Source organism: Pongo abelii, chromosome 3 (assembly GCF_028885655.2).
Source record: "Pongo abelii isolate AG06213 chromosome 3, NHGRI_mPonAbe1-v2.0_pri, whole genome shotgun sequence".
Classification (NCBI taxonomy): domain Eukaryota; kingdom Metazoa; phylum Chordata; class Mammalia; order Primates; family Hominidae; genus Pongo; species Pongo abelii.
Window position 1 is genome coordinate 39,916,038 of NC_071988.2, and position 6,986 is coordinate 39,923,023.

General features: G+C 44.8%; 1 long non-coding RNA gene across 1 annotated transcript; it reads left to right on the forward strand.

Moving 5' to 3' along the window:
• The first annotated feature begins 655 nt into the window (after positions 1-655).
• On the forward strand, positions 656-6,187 carry LOC129058953 (uncharacterized). The gene is made up of 2 exons (XR_008524446.2): positions 656-869; positions 5,960-6,187. It is a non-coding gene; the product is annotated as an uncharacterized LOC129058953 (long non-coding RNA).
• The last annotated feature ends 799 nt before the right edge of the window (positions 6,188-6,986 follow it).

Here is a 6,986-nt window from a genome sequence, read left to right on the forward strand (position 1 = left end):
TTATCACTTTTCACTATCTATCTGCCCCACTAAAATGTGAGCTCCATGATAAGGGACTTTTTTCTTCTTCACCAAGGCACTCCCAGCTCCTAACGCAGGGTCTAGCACTAGTCAATAGTCAATATTTGAGAAAAAAAATATCCCCTGGTTGGAGAGATAATAAGCCCTTAATCAAACCTGTCCCAACATTATTACTATCAACAAGCTAAAAAGCCCATGTCCTTTACTTGAATTCAGAGTGTTGAACAGTGGTTGGCCAGCAACCTCTGCTAAGAAGTTCTTTGCAATCAGAGACATTTGAAGGTAAAATAGGGCCTTCGTTGTAAGATGAGCCAGCCAGCCCTCTAGTCCTGAAACCGAGTACACAAGTGCAGAGAGGTTACCTGGTTTCTCCAAGCTCACATAGAAATGGTGAACATCAGGAGACGCAGGACCACTTAAAGGATGCACAGTCCCGTATTCATCTCTGCAACCCCAGGACCCAGCACGGTGCCTGGTGCAAAGAATGCACTCAGTGGAATTGCGCCCAGGGAACGAAAGCTCTCTAAGTGCTCATTCAACTGAACTGTACTTCCTCTCATTACTGTCCCAATGATAACTTCCTATCCGAGAACCATTTCCAGTCACTTGAGTCATGCGTCATTTACTTCCTGTCCTCTGTCCTTTTAAAGTGCAGTTTGACAACATACCAGGCACAATAATAACATCTAGGGGCTGCTTTGCTTCTAACATAAGTCAAATAGCCCAGCATGGAAAATACCTCGGAAAAAAGTGGGATATGCAAAGCAAACTTCAAAAAAAAAAAGAGAAAAGCTGGTGGGCTGGCCACGGTGTCACGAATGAAGTCTCCAGTGGCTTCATCATAACAAGTAAGTTTATTTACTTAATGAAAGCTCACACTCGCATGGTGCCTTCTGTTCTCAGCACTTTATATATATGATCTCATTGAATTCTTTCCAAGATGTACATCTCACCTGTAAAAGGCACTACAACTCTGAAAAACCAAGTAATTTTTAGAAATAATTCAGCATTCTTTCTGATTGCTCTAGAGGAAGAAAAACAATTTTAAAGAAATAATTTAGCAGCAAAATCCGACTCTCTAGTTCCTTCCCCCCTTCCCCCCTTCCCCCCATCTCTCTCTCCTTTCTTTCCCTCCCTCCCTCCCTTTCTTCCTTTTTTTTTTAAAAGAATCTCCCAGGCTTAAGGGCAGTGGCGTGATCTCGGCTTGCTGCAACCTCCACCTCCCGGGTTCAAGTGATTCTCCTGCCTCGGCTTCCTGAGTAGCTGGGACTGCAGGCACGCACCACAACACTCAGCTAATTTTTGGTTTTTTGTTTTGTTTTTGAGACTTAGTTTCCCTCTTGTTGCCCAGGCTGGAGTGCAATGGCGCGATCTCAGCTCACTGCAACCTCTACCTCCTGGGTTCAAGCAGTTCTCCTGCCTCAGCCTTCCCAGTAGCTGGGATTACAAGCGCCCGTCACCATGCCCAGTTAATTTTTTGTAGTTTTACTAGAGATGGGGTTTCACTATGTTGGCCAGGCTGGCTTCGAACTCCTGAACTCAGGCAATCCACCCACCTCAGACTCCCAAAGGGATTACAGGCGTGAGCCACCGCACCCGGCTTAATTTTTATATTTTTAATAGAGACGGGATTTTGCCATGTTGCCCAGCTGGTCTCAAACTCCTGGCCTCAAGTAATCCGTCCATCTCAGCCTCCAAAACTGCTGGGATTACAGGTGTGAGTCACCACACCCAGCCCCTGACTTTCTAGTTTCTAATGAGACTCTCTACAGACTTCATTTCTTCCAGTACGTCTGAGTGTCCATTCGCTCTGCTGAAGAAACAGTGATGAGTGTGATCAAGGAATACTGCCCGAGATGAGTGGTATTAAGCAACACACAGGGTACGTGCAACATATTATCTTTCTAAAATCTGAAATGTTCTGGATTCTAAAACACATCTGACCCAATGGGTTTCGACAAGGATGTCTCATTTACATTAATGCAGAGAAGTAACTTGCCCACATCACACACCTAGTAACTGGCAACGCTAGGACTGCAATCAGGCAGCCTAATTCTGCAGGCTATGCCTGCGGCCGCCACATCATCCTGCCTCTCTCATAAATGATGGGAATGTGATCTGAAAGTCAGTGATTGCCTCAACTGTTTTTCTAATGTGGGTCCCAGAAATAGAATTTGGCAAGATGAACGGCCAAGGTGGCCTTGTGCTGTCACCTGTGAAGGTGATTTGGACCAGCGATGACAGCAGCTGAGTTAGGGCACAGCACAGCTGACTTCCCAGAAGTCATGGCCACTTTTGGGAAAATGGCATTCAGAGGCTTGGAGATCAAAACTTTTGCCTCCCTGAACATCCTCCCCAGGAGCCTCTGGGAAACATTGAGGCCAACCTGCTAGAAACCTGAAAAGATCTTTTTTTTTTTTTGAGACAGAGTCTGGCTCTGTTGTGCAGGCTGCAGTGCAGTGGCGTGATCTCGGCTCACTGCAACCTCTGCCTCCTGGGTTCAAGCGGTTCTCACGCCTCAGCCTCCTGAGTAGCTGGGATTACAGGCACGCACCACTGCATCTGGCTGATTTTTGCATTTTTAGTAGAGACAGTGTTTCACCATGTTGGCCAGACTGTTCTCCATCTCCTGACCTCAGGTGATCTGCCCGCTCAGCCTCCCAAAGTGCTGGGATTACAGGCTGAGCCACCGCACCCAGCCTAATACATTCTTTTTAAGATTACACTATGAGGGTCGGGTGCGGTAGGTCACGCCTGTAATCCCAGCACTTTGGGAGGCTAAGGCAGGAGGATCACGATCACACCACTGTACTCCAGACTGGGTGACAAAGTGAGACTCTGTCTCAAAAATAAAGTAATTGCAGTTTTTGCTATTATTTTTAATGGCAAAAACCGCAATTACTTTTGCACCAACCTAATACATTCTTTTTAAGATTATACTATGAGGGCCAGACACAGTGGCTCATGCTTGTAATACTAGCACTTTGGGAGACTGAGACGGGAGGATCACTTGAGCTCAGGAGTTCCAGACCAGCCTGGGCAATATGGTGAAATCCTGTCTCTACAAAAAATAAAAAAATTCACCGGGTATAGTGGTGCACGCCTGTAATCCCAGCTACTTGGGAGGCTGAGGTGGGAGAATCACCTGAGCCCAGGATGCAAAGGTTGCAGTGAGCTGAGTTTGTGCCACTGCACTCCAGCCTGAGCAACAGAGAGAAACCTTGTCTCAAAAAAATATATATATATACATTTACATGATGAGGTGGGATGAAGAGCTGAAGGTGGGGTGTGAGCATGAGAATGTGTGTTGGGGGGCACGTTGGGGGGAGTTGTGCACATATGAAAGTGTATGCTCATTAAAAATTGATTTTTCCAGCCGGGCACGGTGGCTCACACCTGTAATCCCAGCACTTTGGGAGGCCGAGGCGGGTGGATCACGAGGTCAGGAGATCGAGACCACGGTGAAACCCCATCTCTACTAAAAATACAAAAAATTAGCCGGGCACAGTGGCGGACGCCTGTAGTCCCATCTACTCGGGAGGCTGAGGCAGGAGAATGGCGTGAACCCGGGAGGCGGAGCTTGCAGTGAGCCGAGACTGTGCCACTGCACTCCAGCCTGGGCTTCAGAGCGAGACTCCATCTCAAAAAAAAAAAAAATTGATTTTTCCATAATGTCCAGAATGCAGAGCAATTATAATTTATGCTTCAACTTTTCTCTCCCCTAAATTCATTATTGGTGGAAGTAAAAGATGCTGATCATTTGGGCCCACAGTGTGCTTACTTGGCTAAGTCCTTGGGGTTACCTCCATTCTTCAGATCTCGGTTCAAATGTCAATTCCTCAGGGAAGCCTTCCCCAATGCCCAAAGTAGACTGTCCCACCCTTTAATTCTCACCCACATCTTGGCGTACACTTTCCCTTTGGGCACTCATCGTGGGTTCTAATTAAATACCCCTGGCTTTCTTTGTTCACTGACTGGCTGTTCCTACCAGACTGTAATTTCCTTGAGGACAGTACCATATCTATTTGCTCATCTGTGTCCCCAGCATGGAGCACAGCACCTGCCACATCCTAGGAGCTCCATAAATATTTGTTGAGTTGGCTGGGCGCAGTGGCTCACGTCTGTAATCCCAGCACTTTGGGAGGCCGAGGTGGGTGGATCACCTGAGGTCAGGAGTTCAAGACCAGCCTGGCCAACATGGTGAAACCCCGTCTCTACCAAAAATCCAAAATTAGCTGGGCATGGTGGCAGGTGCCAGCAATCCCAGCTACTCGGGATGCTGAAGCAGGAGAATCGCTTGAACCCAGGAGGCGGAGGTTGCAGTGAGCCAAGGTTGCACCATTGCACTCCAGCCTGGGCAACAAGAGCAAAACCCTGTCTTAAAAAAAAAAATTGTTGAGTGAATGAATGCATGAGTCTAAAATTCTACAATAAAAAATCAGAGGTTCCTCAGCAGACAAACACAAGGCCTTCTCCCACCTCTGAGTTGTGAAATTGTTATTGCCTGGGCAATCCTATTTGGCAATTTATCATATGTTGCTCAGTGACCTGTTATCTTTATAGTTTTGGATTGTTGCTTAATTTTCTTATTCTTTTTTAATGTTTACTCTGGTTAGATCTTGTCTTCCCAAGCAGATTATAAGCACATCTCAGTGTAAATTACATCGTCCTGAATTCCTCAAAGCTCCCATAGTGGAGTTTTGCACCTAACCTTTTTACACTGTTGCTTCATTTTGTGCTCAAAACAGATATTATTATTCTCATTTTTTGCAGATGGAGAAAACTGAAGCTCAGAGAAATAAGTGACTCACAGTTTGTATAAGTTGATATTTGAAATTTAGGATTTCTCCTCTTAAAATACAGATATCTCATTAACACAGGCTCAGAAATCATTTTTCCTCCCTGTGAACTTTTGGTCTGTCATTTGCTTTAACTTAAACTATATCGAATTCTATGATTTTTAACATTTAGACATTCATTTACTCAATCATTTATTGAATGAGTAAATGTCTAAAAAATATGTACTGAGGCTGGGCATGGTGGTTCACACCTGTAATCCCAGCACTTCAGGAGGCTGAGGCAGGTGGATCACTTAAGGTCAGGAGTTCAAGACCAGCCTGGCCAACATGTTGAAACTCTGTCTCTATTAAAACTACAAAAAAAAAAAAAAAAAAAAAACGGGCCAGACATGGTGGCTTACGCTTGTAATCCCAGCACTTTGGGAGGCCGAGGTGGGCAAATAACCTGAGGTCAGGAGTTCAAGACGAGCCTGGCCAACATGGTGAAACCCCATCTCTACTAAAAATACAAAAATTAGCCAGGTGTGGTGGTGGGCGCCTGTAGTCCCAGCTAATTGGGAGGCTGAGGCAGGAGAATCGCTTGAACTCGGGAGGCAGAGGTTGTAGGGGGCCGAGATTGCGCCACAGCACTCCAGCCTGGTCGAGAGTCAAACTCCGTCAAAAAAAAAAAAAAAAAAAAATGAGCCAGGCGTGGTGGCAGGCGCCTGTAATCCCAGTTACTTGGGAGACTGAGGTAGAAGAATCACTTGAACCCGGGAGGTGGAGGTAGAAGTGAGCCAAGATTGCGCCACTGCACTCCAGCCTGGGTGACAGAGTGAGACTCCGTTTCAAAAAAGAAAGAAATATGGACTAAGCCCCTCCTATGTTCCAAGCACTGTGCTAGTGATTGTGGTGAATAGGGCAGATCCAGCCTTTATTTTATCCCTATTACAAGGTATATTACCATGACATAGATAGCATTTGCCCCTCAGTAATGGTTTTTTCTTTAGAGGCTACTTCACCAAGATAGAATATAAGTCAGTTTGGATTATATGGAAAAGCAGCCTTTGCCTCTATTTCTGGCAAATAGAAGGAGAGAGCCTAATAAATATTTTTCAAGTGAGTCTAACATGAAACCAGGCTGTGTTTCTCAATTACAGGTGACAAGCACAGAATACGATATGGCTGGCCCATAATGTGGGTGTTATTTCTACAATAACGAATCAAGCGACATGGGTATGCAAGCATCATTTCAGAAGCTATACAGAGAAGCTGCATTTTCTCCCTCAAGCCCCAAAGTCCAAGATAATGTCGAATGAGAAAGCCTGAAGCAAACATTGGAGATCTTATCTCAATTTTTTAAAAATAAGACTGTTAAGGAAGAAAAACTGAGGTGTTGTTTAAATATAAAAGATTCTATCTTTGTTCCTGTGGGTGACCAACACCAGGGTAGAGAAAATCTTGATTCAGCAAACATTTTTTGAGTTCCATGAAATATCCCCTCCACCATCCTCGAAGGTCCCACCCAAATCGGGAAGACTCTTGGTGGTGCAAAAATAGGATTATTGTTGTTTTTGCGAAGTCAGGCCCTTTATTAGAGGGTAGAAAGAACACTTGTTCCTGATTTCTCAACTTCTGATTCCTGTTGGCAGCACATAATATGCCCCAGCCTTGACTCTCAAGCACAACAAACTGCAAATGAAATAGATAAGTCAGTGTTCCTTCAAATCTATACATTACAAGCAGTTTCTAGTGTTTACTTTTTTTTAAATTTTGGCCAAATTACTTGCACTAGCCAGATAGCTGTTAGATAGATTAGCAAGTAGGTCTGAGAATCACTCACCCATAACCACGCACTCACTTTCTTGACATTACTCTCTTATTTTTCCATCCGGACCCTGGCACAATAGTTAAACACCAGCCTGGTCAGCAAAACAGTGTTGTCAAAACACAGCCAAGCTGAGTTCTGACCCACAGAGGTCTGACAGTTGTCAGGAATTTCCTAACATGGCCAGGGTCACTGACAGTTAAAGGTTTCACTGGTATCACCTGCAAAATCTAACTCCACTCCATGAAAAGTGCAGAAAACTCTTAAAATGCTTTCTGTGCTGCCTAAGGTTCTGATTTTAAAACACAAGAGTATGGAAGTTCAGACTTTTGGTTATCTCCACTTTGCCAAGGCACAGG